At 38.8% G+C, this 23,057-nt stretch overlaps 1 protein-coding gene and 1 non-coding gene across 4 annotated transcripts in view; both read left to right on the top strand.

The window, feature by feature from the left end:
- LOC139939805 (diacylglycerol kinase zeta-like) overlaps window positions 1-23,057 on the top strand; it is a 188,274-nt gene that overhangs the window by 50,104 nt on the left and 115,113 nt on the right. The window lies entirely within an intron of this gene.
- Window positions 17,292-17,364, top strand: Trnan-auu (transfer RNA asparagine (anticodon AUU)). The gene has a single exon. It is a non-coding gene; the product is annotated as a tRNA-Asn (tRNA).

The raw sequence follows: 23,057 nt of genomic DNA, 5'->3' as shown, positions 1-23,057 counted from the left end.
AGCAAGGTGTATGGGTTGTGATCACTCTTCAACTATGATGATGGTGAAGTACGTGTTGGTTCCTTAGGGAAGAGGAGCTATAGTGATAGTCTGTGGGACAAGGGAATGGTGGATGGGTTGTACTCACACTTCAACCGTAGTGCAAGCATTAACTATGGTCAGGAATGGTGAAGTCAGTGTTGGTTACCTGGGGATGTGGTTCATGGGAGAAGGAGCTGGAGAAATCATTGATACTCCAGGCGATTGCCTTCACTCATGCCACCTGGTCAATGCCTATGCGCCCTTAAAATGCCCCAGAGCATGTTACAACTTCCTCTTAGGGTGCCCACTACCAAGAAAAAAATGCATTGGTGCCTTTGCACTTTCCAAAACAAAGCATATAGGCTTGAGAAGGGATGTGTTCCGCTGATTTATTGAGCAGATTGGTGAAATGTCTTGGGATCCAGAGTACATGTAGGTGGGAGAGAGAATGGAAAAGGGAAGAGGGTTGCTGTGATCTGATAATGTAATTCCGGTGGAAACAAGTTTTATATTGATATAATCTTTATGTTGGGATTCTCTTTAGAGGTGGTTGGCTGCCTCCCTGGGGTGAAGTAATCGGATAATGGAAAGGTGGTCGTAGCATTTAGATATTGATCTATCATGGTTGCAGCATGATGTAGGAGCCTATGGGCTGCAGGGTGAGTGTGGGAGGAGTGGGGGTGGGAGAGAGAATAGTATCAAGGGTGGAGTGAATCCATGATGTGTGGTTATCTGTTTGAAAGCTGTCATAATTCTAAAAGCCCCCCCCCCCACGTTTCCGCACGTTTCGCCGTGTCATGACGTGTTTGAAACAAATCCGTTATTCTCGATATTGAGAATTGAGAATTGTTTTAATGTTTTCTCAAAAAGTAAAGCATTTCATGGAATAATATTTCAAGGGGAAATATTTCACCATACCCTTCTGTAAATCCTGTTAGTTGTTTTGTAAATCTGTGAACTTTTAATTGTGTTCTGTTCAGAAAGTGTCCAATGGCTTTTAAATCTTGTGTTGGTCACCATGGTAGTGTTTACTGACCGAACCAACTACATCAGGCATAATATTCCTCCTACTTTCATCTGAATTCTGATTGTTGTTGCCCTTTGATAAATCAAGAAAACTGTGTTTAAATGAAAAGTCTGTGTAGGCAACGTACATGTAGGCAAGCCCTTGTTACTCCATGGAATGTTTCCTGTTTTTTTTTACAAGGACCAAATAACATGCCTGGCACTACATGTCCATGGAGACAGTGTTGAAAATTCCTTAATGGGCATATAAACAGGATAATAATAGGAAGTAAGATCTAGTTTATAATTAAATCAAACACTGACTGTAGGCTACATGTTAAAACTGTGTATACATAACCCCGCATGTGCGTGTATGTTTTTCCCCCAAGTGTATAAATTGCAACAACATTGGATTCAGGAAATTAAGTTGACTTTCGGACTTTGCTACACGTTCTACCAGTATGTAATTAAAGAGAGCTCGCTGCCACTGAGCTGCAAAATGCAATTGTGCAATTAAAGTGTGCAGACAGGTAGAGGAAGTGTACACAGCAATCAGGCATTTCTACCAGCGTGAAATTCAGTGCCAGGTACCGTACTCTCTGTAAACATTGGTTGCTCTGTGATCACCGCACTGATCACATTTAGCGAAGTAACTACAAGATGACCCCTGACTATTGTTTCCAGATGTTTGGCTTGTTCTTTGTTATCAACAATGCAATTGTTTTTTTTTAAACTATGGTTTCCTTAAAGGAAAACATTGCCTTGGATCGTTTCCTTAAAGGAAAACATTGCCTTGGATCAGTCGAGTTGGTCTCTGATAAGCGCTTATAGAGTGCATATATACGATTAGAAAGATATTTTAAGAGTAGAATATAATGATCCACACAAGTATCACTCGAAATTGCGCGGTTTTCCTTTAACCTCGTCAACAAACACAGTCGGCCATATGGGAGTCAAATTTTTTACTCCCATTAATGGCCGACCGTGTTAGTTCGCAAAGTAAAAGGAAAACCACGCAATTTCGAGGCAAATTTGTGTGGATCATTATATTCTTAAATCATCTTTCTAACCATATGCATTTTATAACAAACGGGACGCTTTTCAAAGACCAACTCGACCGATCCAAGGCAACGTGTTCCTTTAAACTGATGTGTAATAAGCAACATGTACTCAGTACTTTCCAGAGTTCTGTTGAAAAAAAAAACACCACAGGGTGCACGGGATTTGAACCCATGACTTTTTGCATTGCTAGAGCAGATGTCTTAAGCACTAGACCACTGAGCTAGCTTGGGCTCAATTTCATAGAGCTGCTTAAGCAGAAAATACTGCTAAAACAAATTCTGCTTAGCAGAAATGATCAGGATACCAGTCACAAATTGTACATGTGACATGGTAAATTTGGCTGGTAACCTTATTCTGGTAAGCAAAGTGTTATTGTGCTTAGCTACTTTTTTTTGCATATAAGCAGCTTAATGAATTTGGGCCCTGATGGCTAGAGGCAGTTTGAATCCTAGCAGCGGGCACCGCAACGATGCAATTGTTATCAGTACTTAAATCAGACTCTGACTGACTGTACTTTTCAGTGTACCTGCCGTCAATTTCACAAAACTCTTCCTAACTTAAGACTAGTCTTAGGACTTAGGACGAGTCCCAACCCTGCACTGTAGCATGCAGACCTTAAGATTAATCCTTTAGGACGAGTTACTCGTCCTAACTCGAGATAAGACAAGTCCTAACTCGACCCCTGGACCAGGGGTGGATTTCACAAAGAGTTAGGACTAGTCTTATCTCGAGTTAGGACCAGTTACTCGTCCTAACTTAGGACTATCCATGCAATTTGTATATCTCTTAGGACTAGTCCTAAGTTAGGACTAGTCCTAACTCTTTGTGAAATCCACCCCAGAATAGTTATTTTCATTGTCTCAGATTCCATCAACATCCTGGTATCTGATTATCTTCTGAATCTCTTAGAATTCCAAGATTGATTTAGAAATAACTAACTTATTCCTACTTCCTCCATATATGGAGCACTAAATGTAAATGCTGCCACCAGCTTCAAAGATATCGCATCAAAGGAACGCAATACCTTGGATCGGTCGAGTTGGTCTTTGAAAAGCGTTTGTAATCGTTTGTTATGAAATGCATATATGGTTAAAAAGATGTTTTGGAAGTAGAATCCACTGATCCACACAAATTTGCCTTGAAATTGCGTGTTTTTCGTTTTACTTTGCGAACTTACTCGGTCGGCCATTTATGGGAGTAAAAGATTTGACTCTCATAAATGGCAGACCGTGTTGTCAATGAGGTAAAGTGAAAACCACGCAACTTTGAGTGATACTTGTGTGGATCATTGTATTCTGCTTTTAAAATATCTTTCTAATCATATGCTTTTTATATCAAAAGGTTACAAATGCTTTTCAAAGACCAACTTGACCGATCCAAGGCAATGTGTTCCTTCAAACTCTATCGTTCTCTTCCATCTGCATTATCCAAACCTTGTAGCGATCAAACCTCACCAAATTCCTCCTTAATTTCATCTTACTCCTTTCCCCTTCCCAATCCCCCCTCAAGACCCATCCCAGCCCACCCCACCCCCGCGATGGTCAAACAAAGAATGTAATATTTGTTTTTCCCAAAAAATTAAAATCCAGCTCGAGATATTTACTTGCTGTTTTTCCAAGTGCAACTCTCTTCCGCGCAGAAAATAATTTTGCCCAATATACACTTAACCTTTTCTCAGTGTCTGCGCCCACTGAGTTGTCTCCATGTTCGTCAACATGGAATAGTCCCTTATCTATGTGCTCTCCTCTCTAATCAGAGCCTGAAGCCTGATTAACGGGGCCTTATTTATGTTCCTCTGTAGCGCGTTGTTACATTTCATTCTAAGCATGTCTCTCTTTTGTTGTCTGCTCTTTCATCACTGTCTGCCTTCACCTGCCGCCCCCTCCACCTGCCGTCTCAACTTACACATCCCATGTTCAAGCTCTTTCTCCATGCCTACAAGGCCAAGACGAGCTCTCCTAAACAGGATATTGGGGAGGATCCGTCAAAAAATTGAAAGTGGATCGTTTATACCTGGCCCTCGAATAGCAAAGTTGACAAAAGTCTCGGTGATACAGGAGTAAACTTACATCATGTTGACTCATTGACAAATGTTAGGTGTAAGTTCGTAGATATTTCAGAGTTTTGAGTTTGACAAATCTATACCTACACTCAGATTAATTTGGTTAAAACGGATACATGGTGTGATTAATATCTGACATTTTGCAGGGGAGGTTTCAGTTTTGTGTTTCGGTGTCCGCAAATTTTGTCCGCTTTTCCGAGAGTTTTGTCGTCATACATCACTCTAGATTTCAACAACTGACGCCTAGTCTCTGAACCGAAAGCTCAATCAAATTTCTTCTGTCGTTGGAGGAACAGCCTTTTGCAACAATTGTGTTTTTTTTAAAGTTGATTCTGGGTGTTGATGTAAGATGCTTGACATTATGTGGCCGTTATTTGATTTCGGCCCCCGCAAAACAGACTCAAAAAGCTATCCCTGCTTCAACAAATTCAATACTGCTTGACATCCTGATTTTTAAATAGTTAATTGCTAAAAGCATTCTGTTTATGACATATAAAACCTGCAGACTTTCAGAGTTGGAGCTTTATCTTTCAAATTAGCCAAATAGCCAATGATCGCTGTCAGTAAGTTACTGTGTAGTGTTCAATGTAAGTGAAAGCTCCAGTTTCAGTACACATAACACACAATTAGAAAGAAATACCGAAATACCTCTTTAAGTCCTTTTCACACTATCAACCTTTGATCCGTTAAAACTGACTCAGAGATTGCTTTCACCCTACAATGTCTAAAGCCCGATTCAAACTTCCTGCGAATGCGAATGCGAAGCGAATTTGACGTAAATGTGACGTCACAACCCTCCTTTCGCAGGGGTATTCGCAAGTGAGTTGAACAAAGTTGAACTGCTGCAAATTATTCGTTGCGAATTTGTGACGTCAACATTCGTATCGCATTCGCAGGAAGTATGAACCAGGCTTAACCCAGTGGCCAGGTCGGGAACAGAGACTTCAGCTGTCTGAGTTGCCGATTCGGACACAACCTTGGACACGGGTTGACCCTACACTCTAAGAAAAAAATACCCAATGTTGCGTAAAATTTTACTCTTTATGGTGTTCAAGAGGGAACATGGTCGTTTGGAGGGTAAAACACTACGCAACAGGGGTTGCGTCGTAATTTACTCAATTTCTGTGTAAAACGGCTACCCAACTGTGCGTCAAATTTCTTACCCAACTTTGTTGTGTAAAAATGTACCCAACATTCGACTACCCATTTACTCAGTAGTTGAGCACCATAACCCCTAGTGTTAAGTAAAAAAGAAGTAATGCATTTTTGCAGCAAACACGGACACTAATAAAACATTAAAAAAAAAGCCATATACATTGAATTGGACTGGACAGTATAATTTCCGATTGATCTATGGTGATCACAACCTAATAATCACCTTGCATAAAACGACCGGAGAGTTTGTGTACATTCAGGGGGTGAAACACAAACACAAAAGTCTTGCGAGCAGACTACATGTAACAATCTCTTTTTAGAAGCGGTGTTGGCTCTGAAAAGAGCCGGTTGGTTTTGCCAGACCTGTTATTGACGAAATTGTTGAAGCTACTATCCGCGTCTTTCCTGGTGATGCATTTCTCCCTTCAACAGACTGTTGTTCCTCAAACAGACTAACTACCATAAAGCCAAAATTTTCTCTTGACAACCGTGGTTAAATGAACATCAGACATCAACGACCTGCAACATCAGAATTACGTCCACCCCATCCATCTTTGATTGTGACTTGTGCCATGCGACTTGTACGATACGTCCGTGTGTGTGTAATGTGCACTTTGCATTATGGGTAAAATGGTTTCCACGAGGAGCAGTTTACCCAATTACGTGCAACATTTTACCACAAAAAGAGCATTTTTTAGTACGTCGCAAGGTAAACTTGACCCTGTGGCGAGGAAAATGTGTTTTTTTATACAAATAATAAATTCTATGATTTTGATTTGTTTCTGTGGAAACCAAGACATGAGAATACAAACAAATGGGTGGAAGAAAACCTGCTCATAGGGCTATTTTTAGGTTTGTTTCAATATATATCCAAATCAGTTATTTTTTTTATTTTCCAAAACTTTCAAATGAATTCACAGCTTGTCATTCCCCCCAAGAATTGTGTTAAAACAGATTGCAAAAATCATCATGCTAAAACCTTTGATTTGTGTGTACAGCATGTTTGTAAGCATCTTATTCAATCGTGTTGGGTTCACTAATCAACCTACTCAGTCAAAATTGTGTCTGATGCTCTTCCAGAATACGATTTTCAATTTAATTGGCAACCCCCGCCATGGTGCAATCATAAGATTGTCAACTCCATCATGTACATTACGTGTTGAGCTGTATGTAAAAGGCCATTCTAGAATTGTTCTCTGAGGCGGGCTGTCTGTTTTGTAAAGAGCAAGTCGTTCGGAACATCAGTGTGATGAAAGAGAATTGCGGAAAGTGAATATGCGTGTGTGGGCATGTTTACCTAAGTGAACTGTTTCAGTTGTTTAAATAATCGTTTAAGTAGTGGAATAGTCTTGTCAGATGATTTCAGTCTCTAATAGAAAAAAAAACTTGACACACGTGTAATGGAACTGGGCCCAAAAGCTGCTAAGCAGAAAATAATGCTTGGCAAATTTCTGTATTTAGATCAGTGGAATAGTCTTGACAGATGATTTCATTCTCAAATAGAAACTATTTCACCACAGCTATAAAGGAACTGGGCCCAATTTCATAAAGCTGACTAAGGATTTGATACCTTTTGAAGATAAATGATGTAATATTTTTTTACCTGTAGAAGTTTCAGCTTCTTTAGTTGTCAGGTTTTTAAGAAGAAAAAAAAGTGAAAACCACAGCGATTTTTATAAGGCGTGTTGCTGCGTACTGGTAAACATGTTGTACATGTTATATGCTGAAATAATGTTTGTGTCCTTAGATGAGAATTATTTTTTTGACATTATTTTACTCATTTCTCAAAAACTACAGCACATTAGCACAAAGCTTTCTGCCATCATATTATATTCAATCAAACATAAAGTAAGGTTTAATGTAAACCTGTGACATTGTGTTTAAGCAGAAAATAATGCTTAGCAAATTTGTTGGCTGAGCAAAAAATGAGAGGGTCACAAGTTTGATTTGATGGATTTCAGCTGGTAACAAGTTTCTGTTAAGCAGATTTGTTTATGTGCTAAGCAAGTTTTTATGCTTACAGACTTTATGAAATTGAGCCCCGGATTAACACTTTTTAGATTTGGTTTCTCTCTGAGGTAAAAGAGATCCTTTTCGCGGTTGAATTAAACATTAATTAGATGCAATAAGTAACCTTTATACTTAAAGACACTGGACACTATTGGTAATTGTCAAAGACCAGTCTTCTCACTTGGTGTATTTCAACATATGCATAACAAACCTGTGAAAATTTTAGCTCAATTGGTCGTCGGAGTTGCGAGATAACTATGAAAGAAAAAAACACCCTTGTCACACGAAGTTATGTGCTTTCAGATGCTTGATTTCGAGGCCTCAAATTCTAAGTCTGAGGTCTCGAAATCAAATTATTAAAAAATTACTTCTTTCTCAAAGACTACGTCACTTCAGAGGGAGCTGTTTCTCACAATGTTTTATACTATCAACCTCTCCCAATTACAAGTTACCAAGTTAGGTTTTATGCTAATATTATTTTGAGTAACTACCAATAGTGTCCACTGCCTTTAACAGTCACGGCTGCAATCCCGGACATATCTCGTTGAGCCCTCGTGCCCCTTCAATGTTGGCTCTCACTGCGCGATCTTCTGTGCTCCAATCAACATTGAGCGGGGGGGACGGTGAACGGGGAGAGAATGTTTATTGTCTCGGAGAAGTGGACAGGGAATGTTTATTGTAATGTTGCGAATGGGCGGCCCAAGCAGTTTGGCCGGGATTGTAGGTTGCAAATGTCTTATTGCGACTTGTTAATTAAAGTTGAGTTTTTAATTAAGAGACCTGTAAGAGGCTCTTTGAAGCGAAATCAATGTACTTCAAAATAAATAAAACAGAATGTTTTTTGTCTCACAGTGTACATACAGCACTCATTAACGTTCAGCTGTGCAATGTTTGTGTTTTATGGTTGACACATTCATGTTTATAGACTGTAGGGAACAGTTGTTTGGTGCAGAGTCGTCATGGTGGGGGGGGGGGAGGGTTCAGAAAACCATTAAATCTTTTCAGATGATTTCAGAGGAGACAGTATTTCTTCAATGACGTGATTCCAAAGTCATTAAGAGGTTTTTATTTTATGCACTTTTGTATTATGGGTAGCAGATGGTCTAATATGAGAAAAACATTTGAAAGTGTCTGGGTTTGTTTTGAACGGTACAAAACACAACTGTCAACAGCACGGTTTAAAGATAAGGATGATACAAAGCTTCCTATAAATATTACCTGCTGAGGTGCTGTAGCTTTTTTTGTTTTTGAAATGCTGACACTTCTACAGGTAAATTATATTACTTGACTGTACACCTTTCTTTCACAGTTAGTAGAGACTAATCATTCATGTCACGGCCCAAAAAACTTTTAATTTACAAAAGGTACCAAAACCCTTTAAAAACAGAAACACAAACCTCTTGAGCACAAAACAATCGTAAACAATAACAATAATCTTTAATCTGAAAAGCTTATCAAATTATGTTGAAAAGTTGATACCATTGGATCCTAAGGAATAGTTCAGAGCTTTGTGTACTACGTATTCAGTTATTTTATGATTTATTTAGACAGGGTAGCCTTATCAGTATTGCAGCTGAAGTTCTTAAGGGCCCTGTGTTTAAACAGTGAAAAATAAAATATAGTTATGAGTAAAATACAGGTCTACTTAAAGGGGCGCTGCAGTGAATTAAAATAAAACAGTTAATTTTGCTGTCATTTATTTCTGATATATGTATTGAACATCAATAAAATGTGTTTTTTGTTTTTTCCCCGACACATCTCACTTGCGTAATTAGCGAACAAGTCATGCCCCCCCTTTTGTGGATTGTTATCGCCCCCCTACCATCGACGTCACGTCGGGAATTCAAACATATTGTCGGCAAAAAGAGTCTGGTCCCTAGGTACCAGGCCACACAGTGCACACGTCTCTATATGCACACAGCCAGGGGGCCCGACGGCTCGGGTTCCCGACATGACGTCACGTTTATGCAAATGAACGCTCCCTTTTAGGGGCGGTTGGGTTCCCCTAATCTCTTGAAAACCATTTTTAAAATACTTGCACATTTAATAAAAAATAATAAAAAATATTTCAGGTTTAAAAAGTCATGTTTAATCGTTTAAATTATGGGGAAAAAACACTGCAGCCACCCTTTAAGAGAATGCTTGAATGGCTAAAACTGCAACAAAAAGATAAGAGCTAGGTAGGATAACTTAAAAAAGAAGAAAATGGAATCATCAGGAAGCTTGTAGTTTTTAAACTGACCCCAAATTTCCATCATTGTTCTTCCTGTACATAATCTTTAAATGAAACGTGATATCCGACCATGCCATTTGGCCAGACCATGGAGCAAACAAACTCAGACAGAACGATGTCGATCGATGGTGATCTTTCTATCCCCTCGCCCCTCTCCATCGCAGAGAGTCAAAACTCACTTTACAGCTCTCATGTTTTCAGAATATATAGCGTGGGTTTGAATACGACCTCAGAAGTGTTTGCACATGTTCTACTTGTGCGTTCAATGTATTCCCAATTCTCTACCTTCATCTTCACCAGCATCTTAACCCCATTTCACAGGAGAACAGTTTAGCGAGGGTCCCTTGCTAAATTTCAGCATGGTTGTAAAATTTTACAAAATGTGGCTCATGTGAGAAGGACCAATTTTTTTTAAACAAGTTGTTTATTGTTTGATTAGCATTCATTGGTTATGTACATTGTTTTGTTTACATTTTCTCTGCTGCGCTGTGAACATCTGTTTAGATTGATTTGGCAAATTACAAATACCTATTATTATTATTATTATTATTATTATTATTATTATTATTATAGCTGCTGCTGCTGCTGCTGCTGCTGCTGCTGCTGCTGCTGCTGCTGCTGCTGCTGCTGCTGCTGCTGCTGCTGCTGTTATAGAATGCATTTGAGAGGTTGGCTCAAGATTTACAAATATCTTGGACGCTACAAAAATTGATGTCTTCACAGAATTACATTATTTGTTAAATTTCACAACCGTGCCCATTATTTAACAAGGGACCCTCGCTAAATTGATCTTGTGTGAACAGGGCTTATAGATCTTAGAGGGACTGAGAGACTAACCCTCTTTTTATTAGGTGAAGAGTGTAACACCGACTGACAACCGTAAGATTATATTTATCGCACACTGCTGAAGTAGTGACACAAGTAGACTACAGAATTCATGTGAAATGTGTTGTGCAAGAAGTGTCATTAATAGTAAGCAATACTCGCGGTAATCTGACGAAATATCTTAAGTTACAAATGTCAAGTTATAACATGGGATGGCCAACATGTATTTTCTTCAGTACTTAATTGGCCACTTGTGTTGGTAAAAAGAGTGGCAAGTTTCAGATTACATCGCGGGTGGGTGGGGGTGGGGGGAACTTGGATGAGGGTGTCATTAGATTTGCAATTTACCAACAAAATCTCCTTTGTTCTATAAACTTGTAAAAGTTGCAGTGGATGTAGAATGCAAAATGTCAAAGTGTGCTTGATGTAATTGCAAATTATTACCCACATGATATTGGCTATAAAGTGCATAAAGAGCTTATGTCTCTCACAACTGTGGGCTCTGGTTCGATTCCCAGCAATGGCCATATGGGAGTTAAAGATGTGTGTTGGTTCTCTGCTTTGTTACAAGTTTTGTTTTGTCTCTGGTCTCTCTGATTTGTCTCACTTTTTAAAATATTTTTTTAATACATTTTTTTTTTTTTAAGCATTCAAGAAAGACTCTGCTAGGGTCGAAACGTAAGACAATTAACTAAATTTGTTTACTTTTACAAAGTCAAACATTTTATATCTTTGCCTGTGCTGCATGGTCATGAGTCACTGCGGCTGACTGCTATAGGTACCCTTACATGCCTACAGCTCAAGCGTTTTGTAGTCTAGCCGTGTCCTTCACGATGCAACTTCACAGCTGTGAGTTAAGGATGATTAGCCTTCCAAATTATTATTCTTTATAATGGTCCGGATTAAAATGTAATTAGCGTCAGTTGTTCGGCCATAGTGAAGATGTTCACCTTTGTGCATCATTTACTACACCTTTCACAACATTAAAAATGTGCAGTTAGTTACTGTATGTTGGATTTGCCAGGTAGATTATGTTCTTTTAAAAACCAATGTTTTATATTCTACTACTGCAGAGTAGATTTTTGGAATTCGTAAGACATCTCAGTTCTGAAAAGAACCGTCCTGCTTTTTAACTACCTGGGCAGAAAGTAGAAAAATTGGCGGGACTACTACTTTAGCTTTAGTGGATCGAGGGGTCTTCTCGTTATGAACTTCACTACTGCGGAGTGAGATTGGTCTCAACGCTTGGACTAGCTTGCTCTAGTCATTGTCAGGAGACTGTAAGAGTTACTGCTTATACATTTAGCTCAGGCCTGTGGGATGTGTTCTTGACTGGGTGACCTATAGATACATTGACCTTTTGATATATTTGTTGAGATCCTTCAAAATTGCTGCATATTATTGTTAAAAGGCTTTCTGAAACTGCCGTGTAATGAATACCCCAGCTCATTTGTCTCCATTTAAATGCTAAATGGAAGACTCCAGACCTGCTGGGTGGCATTATATACAACCCTCTATTTCTCCCTTAATAGATATTGCATCCTCTGCACTCAATTTATCATTGAACATTAGGGCGTAATTGACTTGGTAATATGCGTATTGTACGTACTTTAGCATGGGGGTATAAAGTGGGTGTACGGGGAAAGCAAAGCATGACACATCATAAAAAAAAATTCTCAATGACTTTCTAGGTCACCAGTAAGCAGTAAATTTTGGTGTTAAACTTTGGTCATTTTTCCATTTACCTCTTTCAGTGCTCATTATTTTCTGTTTGCTCTTTGATTATTAAATTCCCATTTTTTTTTTTTTAGGTTTTCCAAATTTGTATTAAAAAAAAAAAAAAAAAAAAAAAACTTTCTCACCAGAAGTTTGTAATTTTTGTATTCAACAGTCCTACTGTCGATTTCACAAAACTCTTCCTAAATTGAGACTAATCTTAGGACTTGGGACGAGACCCTGCACTGTAGCATGCATACCTTAAGATTAATCCTAAGTTAACTCGAGATAAGACGAGTCCTAACTCTTTGTGAAATCGACCCCTCGTTTTTTCTCTCTTGACTAAGTTCCAAAAGCGCTTTGAGACTTCACTGTAATTTTGTGCTATATGAAAACTGTTCATTATTCATTACTACTATTTCTTGAGTGATAGCGCCCTATGGTGATAGCATGATAATATTATTAGTCATATATTTACGATTGACGACACTTTATGAGTTCATGAAATAGATTGTACATGTACGACCTTGGCATTGAAAGAATAAAAATCATGCATGCGTGGTCTGTGGTTTGATCACTCGAACGAATCTAGTCATCTGATGGCATCAATTATAGCAACAAGGTGGCATAGTGGAAACAAAAATGTATTGGCCCGTGAAAAAATATCTTGCATAAATAATGCAACAATAATTATTATCCCTAAGGATTGGCATACATGTAACTTGTATTTCAAAAATCTACCATTTATCGTTATAACCGCTACTCTACAAGATTTGTTCAAATTTGTGTGTGATTGCGAATTCTCTGTCACATTACCTGACCATCATCCTGAAAAAGAGACAAAGCTTTGCTCCAGGGCTATAATGATCAAGGTAGTCAACCATGCATGCAGCATTCGAGTGACATCTAGATTAAGTGTAATCAACTAGTCATCACTCAAACTTGCTCCAATTTTACAATTTTAACACTAGCATGTTAACTTGTTTGCCCAATGTTAAATAACCAGACTCTGCCCAGAAATACAAAATAATCTAAATTATGGTGTGATTTTTTTTCATGGGTTTGTTTTTATTTATGTTTGCCTATTTTGATTAGATTAGTTGGTTTATTGCTGTTTCTTTACAATTGTACAATAGAAATTGCCTTGGCTCTCGTGCTTAGAAATATATAAAATGATAAATAGTCATAAAGAAATACACAATATTAAGACATTAAATGAAACAAGTATAACATCTACATGTGTAAACTGACCCCCTACATTTCAATTGTTCAAATAAGTTTTGCACACCGAGTGTCACTGTAGTGTTTCAGACAGTAATATTTCTCAGAGCAGTTTATTTACTAAAGAACCTTTGATATTGGAAATCTGTTTTGAATTGGGTGCTTATTACATATACTCTTTTTATACCTTTAAATCGATCTCTCCTCCTGTATTCATCTCATAATGTCTATAACATTGTTGTTGTTGCACAAGAATTAAGTACACAATCTGTATAAGAGGATCAAATTCAACCTGTCTGGAGACTCCCAAAGGTAAAATGCTCATTGCTTTGTTTATTCCCTAAGCAGGGACCCAAGCATCTTCCATTTCATTGTGTTGCCATGGAGTAATGACTCTCTATGGAAGCACATCATCTGTATTGTATTACACAACGCTTAGACTTCGCCATCATTCATCAGATGGCTAGACGTTTTTCATGTAGTTCACATTGTCTGCAGCTGACTCTGATTTGCATGTGGAATCAACTCTGGTTTGCACGTCGGTAGTTTTTGTTCACCCTCTCATTTTCTTTGCTTCTTGGAGAGAATTAAAGAGTAACACTTTATCAAGTTTGTTTGCTTGTTTGTTGTTGTTGTGGTTGTTGTTGTTGTGATCTTTAAGGAGATCTAATTAAACGTGCTTGGAGTCTCCCAATGGTAAATGCTCATTGCTTTATTTATTCCCTAAGCAGGGACTCAAGTATCTTCCATGTCATTGTGTTGCCATGGAGTAATGACTCTGTTTGGGAGTTCATCATCTGTCTTGTATTACACAACGCTTAGATTTGCCATCATTCATAAGTTCAGATGGCTAGACACTTTTTATGTAGTTCATAAAGTCTGCAGTCAACCTTGATTTGCATGCATTGCTTTTGTTCACCCCCTCGTTCTCTCTTCTCTTTGGGAATGAATGAGGAGTTAAATTGTTTTGTTTTTGCAGCCAACTCTGGTTTGCGTGTGAATCTTTTTGGTTTCCCTCTTATTTTTTTCTGCTTCTTGGGGAGGATTAAAGCCTGGTTCAAACTTCCTGCACAAACTCGCTATGAATAAATCACATCAGTTGACTAGTGCTCTGAACTCCTGCGAAACATTCACTGTGAAAACAGCAATGTGACGTCAAAGTTGTTATCCCATTCGCGTTTGCAGGAAGTATGAACCGGGCTTTAGGACTTGCTTGCTTGGTGTTTGTTGTTGTTTGTTTTGTTTTGTTTCTTGCCCTTTATCATATCACTTGGTATGGTATTTGTTTGCCTTCAGACTTTTGAGATTTGTACTTTGTTTGTCAAAATTAAGATGCATCATTTAAAGCTCTCGCTCCTTGGTAAAAATGTCCATTGACTTGACCACTAGAAGCCACTCACCTGCACAAGTTATGCAATGGGAGACACTGTGCGCTGAACTTAATCTGTGTACTGTGTATGCGTTCATCACATATGGTTAGTTCATTCATCTACTTGTCTTTCCAAAACATCAGCGGATGAAGGTATTGAGTGGTAATTGGTAGGAGGGTTTCTAATCATGCTCATTTACAAGTCCAAGTGTTTTAGCTTTTATTTGACCTTTGGGTTATTTGTAATGTCTTTCGTAACTCATACATTGGCATTGTTTCAGAATAAGGAAAGCTCAGAGCATTTTCCATTCTGCACTATAGATGGATTGCGTCATCGCCTGCCATCTTTGATGTATTAAGAAGGGAAAAGTGCTGCGCGTGTACATGCTGCACGTGCACTTTTCCCTTCTTAATACACCAAAGATATGGCTGTCGATGACGCGTATTGCAATCCATCTATTCCCCGTACATCAAGATCTCCAACGAGCCCTGGAGATGGTCTGTTATTTTCAAAAATAACAGACCATCTAGCTAACACTCAGTTAAAGCGAGCAGGTGGTAGGGTTGGAAAATGACTGACTGTGATTAGGTTTGAAGGTCTTCCAAAGTATCAAATCTTCAAAGTGATTAGATTGTTCATGGATGTACATGCACTACCTGCTCATGCCAGGAAAAGATAAATCTAGTCTTAACCTTGGGGCTATTTTTATACCTTCATGGTCTTGTGTCAGATCAGTGTACCAGATAAGTTGTCAGCTTCAGATGAAATTAATGTGGGTGTTGTCTTCATTTGGATTCATGGTTTGTAGCAAAGGGGGTGAGGAGGGTATGTTCTGAAAACCAAAATGAGATAAATTCATAACAAGTGTAGGGTTTGTTGGACTCTGTGTTAAAGCATTTCCTGCCACCATGATGCAGGGTATGCCCCGGGCAAAGACTGCTACATGTACAAATGTAGGTTTATGCTCTGCTTGTTCGAATTCTCTTTCAACAAGAAACTGATGTATGAGTGCACTTCAGGCAATTAACCTTTTGTTTAAGGGAAGGGTTGCGTAACCCCCCCCCCCCCCCCCAACTATATTTACTCACTATTGTCGGACCGCACTCGCTATTGTGCGACCACACTTTAAATGAAATTCCCTTTGTTTGGGGGGCGAGGGGGTGGGGTGTCAAACACCATCATCTTTAACATAACCCAAAGGGTACATAAACAGAGAATGTTATTTGAAAAATTATGACAAAGCCTCAAGAGGATTGTCTTGAGATGTTATTGTAGACGTGGAATTGCTAAGATTTGTTTTGCTTGAAAACAACTTGTGGAAATGTAGAACAGGTTCTCCCCAACACCCTCAAGTTTTTATTTTTCAGACTTTTTTTCTAACTGAAGGATCTGTGTGGGTTGATCCGCAGGGATTATCCTTCTATTGTCTTTTTCCCACTTAATGTCAGATTGGACTCCCAACAGCCAAGTCGAGAAGAGAATTTCTGAAGAGCCCTTTCGTTAACTTTCAAAATGTGTTTGGATAACTTTTATTTCAGCATGAAATGTCTATGTGGGTTTGTTGTAATTATGTAAAGTTGAGTCCTTTTTTCTTGATCTGCAAAAAATCCTTGCGAGGAAATTTACGACATAAACAACGGATTGTTTACGAAGGAGTGCACAAGGTTCCTTGCGCAATGTTCAGCAAGGGTTAGTTTTTGGCGTAGGTCAATACTTGCTAAATTTCACAATGTTAGAGAATATTTCGCAAGGAATGTAGAACATGTAAACAATTGATGTCCTTTCACATGAAGCTCATTCTGTAATGTTTCACAAATATTGAGAAGATTTTACAGGGAATAATTTGTCTCTTATGTCGTGTGAAAAGGGCTTCATGCATACATAAAGAGGACTTTGTCCCCTTCTTAGTGTCATCTTGTCAACTGACTGACCATGGCTACCCTGCAGACACCCAAATCCTTATTATCCATCCTGAGTCAAGATTGTAAATCTAATAGTTGATAATGAAATTAAAGATGGGACGAAGAAGACTTAATTTCATCCACTCTTGCACTTCTTCAGATTAGTCACTTCTGGATGTTAAAGGCACTGTACATGTTTTAGGTAATTGTCAAAGACCAGTAGTCTCACTTGGTGTATCCCAATGAATAAATAACAAATCTGTGAAAATTTGAGCATAAGTGGTCATTGAAGTTGCAAGAGAATAATGAAAGAAAGAACACCTTGTTGCATAAGTTTGTATGCTTCCAGTCTCAGATTCAAATATTTTAGTGAGAAATTACCTCTTTTTAAATACTACTTTTGTTTTCTCTCAAGTTTCTATACTACCAACAGCTCCCCGTTGCTTGTTATCAATAAGGAAGAATTGTTTATATCCAGTGCCTTTAAAGAGTTTGAAGATTATGATTGGAGACGGCTTCCTTTAAAAAATATTACTTGCTGAGGTGATGTAGTTTTTGACAAGGTAGTAAAAAATGTCACCAAAGTAATTTTTGGCTAAGGAGACGAAAATTAGAGTCTGTGGCCTCTGTGTAAAGACCTCTGCCCCCCTCTATCCATTGGCTTCTAAAGTAACAAAGATATTGACAAAATAGGGACACTGCCAATATAGGGCTAGATAGCTCAGTTGGCAGAGCGCCGGCACATTAATCCGGAGGTCGTTGGTTCGAATCCCACTCTAGTCAATTCTTTGTTCAACCCCAAAAATCAATTAATTATCTTCTGCTAGTTTTTTTTATTTTTTATTTTTATTTTATTTTTTTTTAAGGGGGGGGGGAGCTTATTCATTGCAATCTTTATCACTAGTGGGCGTGTGAATGAGTCGGGCATGGTATTCTTCCTACTTTTATCAACAATTACTAGGTTAGTATTAATCTTTGTGGTGCATGAAACTTACGGAATCATCAAAAGTGCCTTGAGCCTGAAGATCTGAATAGAAGATGACAAAGAAATGTCCATTTTACATGAGTGAAGAAACACCAACTGTGGGGAAAACCCGCACAATCAGTAAGGGACCTCACAAGCAAGGCCCTGGCCAGTTCTAGGTGGCATTTGAACATCTAGCTTTCCCTTTAAGTTTGAGTATTACTTGCCATTTTGTAGCATCCTTGTTCATACACTTGTCCTTGTCAACACACACATTCAATATGGGACCAAACCCAATCCACCTGCAAGTAGCCCCATTCAGTTTGAGGTAGGATTCAAACATCCAACTGTCCCTTTAAGCTCTTATCACTTGACATTTTGTAGCGTCCTTGTCCAGACACTTTATGTGGTATCTTCTACACGCATCTCTAGGTGACAGATGATACCTGAGAAATCTCATCTCAATATAATAAGGACTTTAAGCTGGTGATATTAAGTTAAGCTCAACTCCTACTCAAGGCTCTCTTGCCTGGCGTCATCAACCATTTTAGACACATTTAATGAAAGTTCAGATGATGAGGTTTCTGGTCATTTAAAGTAATTGTCAACTGCCGTGTAACACGCCTTATTCGCAATTGGGAGATCTTCCACCACTGCCACATCACACTCTTCCTGACGGGTTCGCGGCTTCAAGAAACGCCCTCTATCAGTGGAATAATTGTGATGTAATGTGTAGTGTTGAGTGTACATGAACGTAGGCCCTATAGTTTTATCAACTCAACAACCGTCTTGCACCAAGACTACTGTGATATCAAAAACAGAGATTCATGGGAATTCCGTGTAAAATACAATAACAATAATAATAATATCAAAGTCTTAAATAGCGCATGTATCTCCTGAACAAGGTACTCAAGGCGCTGGGTATATATACAAACTTTCAGAAAGATAGGTTATTGCAATGATGGATTCTGAGACCCAATTATGTAGTACCTTATAAGGTGCTAGGCGCATACAGCAGCCACAACCAGGAACACCGGGGCAAACCCCTTCTCTTTTCGATAAGTGTACTGGGTTCTTTTACATACGTTACACAACACATGTGACCAACCGCTTTACGTCCCATCCAAAGGACAAAGCAATGGTAAATGGTTTTTTTATTTTACTATAAATAAAAAAAGCACTGACTTGAAGTATGACTCTCGAATATTCTGCTGCAAATTTCTCTTTCCATTTATGCTCAAGAATGGTAGATTGGTTTAGAAATTGAAAAACTTGAGAGGAGGAGTTTCAACCCTCTCTTCACTGATAAATCAAATATCTATTTTTACCAAAGTCCTTGATGGTAATTAATTTTACCATACAAGGCTGAAAGCTGTTAAATGCTGACAACATCAAAGACTGTACGCTTAAGTGAAGTATTGATTTAGGTTCTAATTGGATCTTGTGAGTAATTAACCCATGCACCTTTCTGGTTTAGCCTTCAATTATTATCGTTTTCACCATTGTAATTACTAATTGGTAATTACGGGCTATACTACGAAGGTTCGCCTGTAGATTTTTCAAAACAGTGGGGCGTTCTAATCAAAATTTTACAATTTGGCTTAAGAATAAAACAAGGTCTTCAAACTATACTCTACATGTGCAATCTTGAGCTTAACTAAAAAATAAATACTATTCACCCTTTTTTTGTAACAACTGAAATTTTTACATTGATGAATCACAATTTTTTGTGCATTATCACCCTGATATATGTATGCTGTGGAGAACCCTGCCAAGGTAGGATTTTCTAATTGAAAGCTCAGTTTAATAATCATTGACTGTAGTTTAATAATTATCATTCAGTCTTTGGAGTAAAATACAAATCCAAGATCAAAGGTTTACTTTCTGGTTAGAAAGCGCCCTCTGTGGTTATAGTTGGCCCATGTCACACAATCTACTCGTAATCACTTTCAGGCACTTTCCAAGACTGAAAGAACATCACATCTAAATAATTTCCACAGAATTATGTTGAGGATAGTTTGCCAGGAAAATATATCTTGTGCTACCATTCCTAATTTGGCGCGTTGTGGCTGAGCAGTCAAGCGCACCAGACTCAAGCTCTAGTGTTTTTGCTGTTCAGCAGAATGTGGGTTATTGGGATGTACAAATGTACGAGTCCCAGTTTTGACACTTGTGTCCTTAAGCAAGGCACTTAGCTATTATTTCTGCATCCTTTGGATGGGCTGTAAAGTTGTATTTCCTGTGTGTTGTGTAATGACCGTAACAGACTAACAGTTTTCTTTTAGGAGAACCGGTTTTCCACAGGATTTTTTGGTGTGTTTGTCTGCAGGTTGCCCAACAGCACCTTGTAAACTGTTGTAATTATGGTGCTATTTTGAACAAAGCTAATATAATTCCCACACCTGTAGTACAAAGTAATGAGCACTTTGAAACAGTATCATGAAGTGCTATATAAATGTTGATTATTATTTTTATTTGCCATGCATTATGGCTGGTTGCCTCTCAAAGTTTCCTTTTGTGATAACCAAATGCTAACAATCATAAATATGTGATAATTGACTTTTGTTGTTCAGTCGTTATTATAAAGATGGTGGATATCTAGAGGTTATTTCGAAGGCTGGTCCCCTGTCTTTATCTGCAGGTCCAATTAGTTTATATACCTTATTTTACTTATCACCATTCTGCCTGGTTGATTTTGCTGTATGACCGTAGGCATTGTGGTAAAAGAAAAGGAGCACTCTATGCCCCCTTTTCCGTCCCACAGTGCCTTTCGGCCATTTAGCAAAATCAACCAGGCGGTAATCCCGAATCTGAAGATTTCATAGGACAATTAATGTGCTGTGACATAAGCTTTTCCATATCTGTGTTATGATTGGTCCTAGGTGATGTCATTCGTCAGCTCGCCCTTGCCCTCATAGTCATAATGCATGCAGCGTGTTACATAATGTTAAATGCTATGTTGAAAGTGTAAATTGAATGCAAATCTGTGTGAAATGAATGCGAGGTCAGAGGAACATTTGGCAACATATGGTCGGGCAAGTATGAGTCTCTGGCATTATTCATGAGCCTTGAAAGGTGATGCCAAGACATTCAGGCTAAATCCATCATAGACTGGGCCCCTGTCTTTATCCGCAAGGATAAAGACAGGTCCTGCCGCTAGATCCAGTGATTCCCATTGGATACAATGCACGTGCAGTGACATAGATGCCCAAATAGTCACTGCTCTCAAGTCCGCAATGGAATTTAACTGCGTATCTATATGTGAAACGACAGAGGTCAGAGGTAAAACTACACGCCGGTTTTTGCAATTTGTTGAGCCCGGTCTCTGGCGATATTCACGAGCCTTGAAGAATGACGTTAGACGTTCAGACTAAATCCATCATTGATATTGGAAACTGCTTGTATCAGGCCAATAGAGGGGGCTATGCTACTTTAGATAGTTCAGACAATCTAGTATCAGTACAGAGAGTGGCGTAGTGTGGAGGATCCGTACATCAGTGTCCTGATGATTTAACAAAATCAAAGCTATTTCATCGTGAACCGCTAGACAAGGGGTATCTGCATGCTAGCTCAAATCATGAGCATGGCTATGGGTATTGCCAACATTTGTAGGCTCTAGATGTCAGGGTAGAGACCAAAGTAGAAAATGTAACTTATATTTTTCAAACTTAAATATTGACAGGTTTTGAGCTTGTTGCCAGCAAATTATGTCATTATGTTTTCCTTGCCATATTGTTCTTTGAGTAGGTCATTGATTGTCAGTGATCATCTAGACAATTGATATCAACCGCTTATAATTTCATACTGCATTAACAGTTACAGTTTTTATTTTACTAAGGGGAGTCAACAAAAATCTTTCTCTGAATTTCCTGAGAAATATTAATTGTTGACCTGTTAACCTTTTATTGTGATTTTGTAAAGACTTGTCAGGTTTGTAGTGATTTTTTCATGTACCTGTTGATGTGTATGTGTAAACAAACCATACTGTACAATAAAGTGTTTGTTGGCGCCCTCTCTTGATTTTAAAAATCTGTTAAATGTTTTGCAGTCAACCAACTGCAAAGATATACCGCCCTCTTTTGGCTTCAACATCTTCAAATCCATCTATCTATACTGCATCTATCTACTGCCTTTCTCTGTCAGGATTATGATTGTTTCATTCGACTTTGGGGACCCTGGTCTGAATCCAACCCCCAGCTCAGCAGCGGCGTAACTTTTTTTTGTGGGGAGGGGTGGGGGTGGTCATGTGGTCATGCCTTTATTTTGGAAGGGGTACGCTGGTTTGGAAGGGGTACACTGCCGGGGACGATCATCCGCTATTGGCATGTGGCTGTGGTAGCAATTCCTCACCATACTTTGTTATTGTATTATTGTGTTTAAAAAAAAAAAGCGTTTTCCTTGTTTTTCTCGATTCTTTTTGCTTTGAAGTAATATAATTGGATAGTTTTTCACCTGAAAGCATCTGAATCTGAGAAATGATTCCTGCGTGAATCGTGGCTCAGATTTTCGAGGGTAGTTCAATTGCTGTGGTCAGAGATGCGGATGGTACTGTCACCTCAGTATTAAACTGGGGATTCAACGATCTTGTAAAAATACCAAGAGAGTTTTTTGTTGTTTTTCCCAGCAACACGGAGACCCTGTTTTTAGCTGAAACTTATAAATCAGCCTGAAAATCATCATTATGTGACATCAACAAATAAAAGCTATCTGAGAGAGCAACAGCCTTGCCTCTTGTACGGCGATCCCAACTAGATTCCATTAACAGTGTCCAGTGATGCGTGCAATTAACATTCATGGTGGAGGCTAATTGAGGTCACATGATGTTGTTCTTTCTTCTGGTTGGGCTCGCTTGATTAGATTGTGGGCTGGGGAGAGTACCTGTAATTGGCTAACTGGGACATCTTTGGGACTTGTGTGACAGCTAAGTGATTCTTGATTTCATCAGGACAGAGCAAAGAGCAGTCATAAGGGGAGGTTGGCGAGGACAGAGTAGTGGGGGGGGGGGGGTGAGTAATTCCAGAGGCCATGTGCTCCCCTGGAAACATTTGTATGGATTGGATATAGGCTTCTTCAAGATGGAACAGAAAGCATTAAAGAAAAAGGAAATAGTTGAAGGAAGGGACGTTGTTCAGGGTTTGGTTAGCTAAGCATGCTGTATAAGTTTGAACATTTGTTAATGGGTACATCACCTCGTTTACTGAAACATGGCTTACCCAGAGCTGTGTATTGAGAGCGTTGCAACATGGAGGGACCGGCTTTGGTCACGTGGTTGCTGAATGCCATGTTGTCTCCAAACGCAGCACAACCCAATGGCTAGACTAGTCTGGCACACCGTGTTTGCCCTTGCGTTTCTTGGGGAACAAATGGCTTCAAAATCACAAATTGTCGCAACTCTCCCAATATATGGCTCTGGGCTTTCCTGTATTCTACTGCCACCTAGTGTCTTCAAGCAGTCCAGTTATTTGAGGAAAGGACTTCTACTTGATTGTTATCTAAATTTAAAAAAAAATAC

Source organism: Asterias amurensis, chromosome 7 (assembly GCF_032118995.1).
Source record: "Asterias amurensis chromosome 7, ASM3211899v1".
Lineage (NCBI taxonomy): Eukaryota > Metazoa > Echinodermata > Asteroidea > Forcipulatida > Asteriidae > Asterias > Asterias amurensis.
Note: the sequence above shows the minus strand (reverse complement) of the source record. Positions and strands in the feature narration are given on the sequence as shown.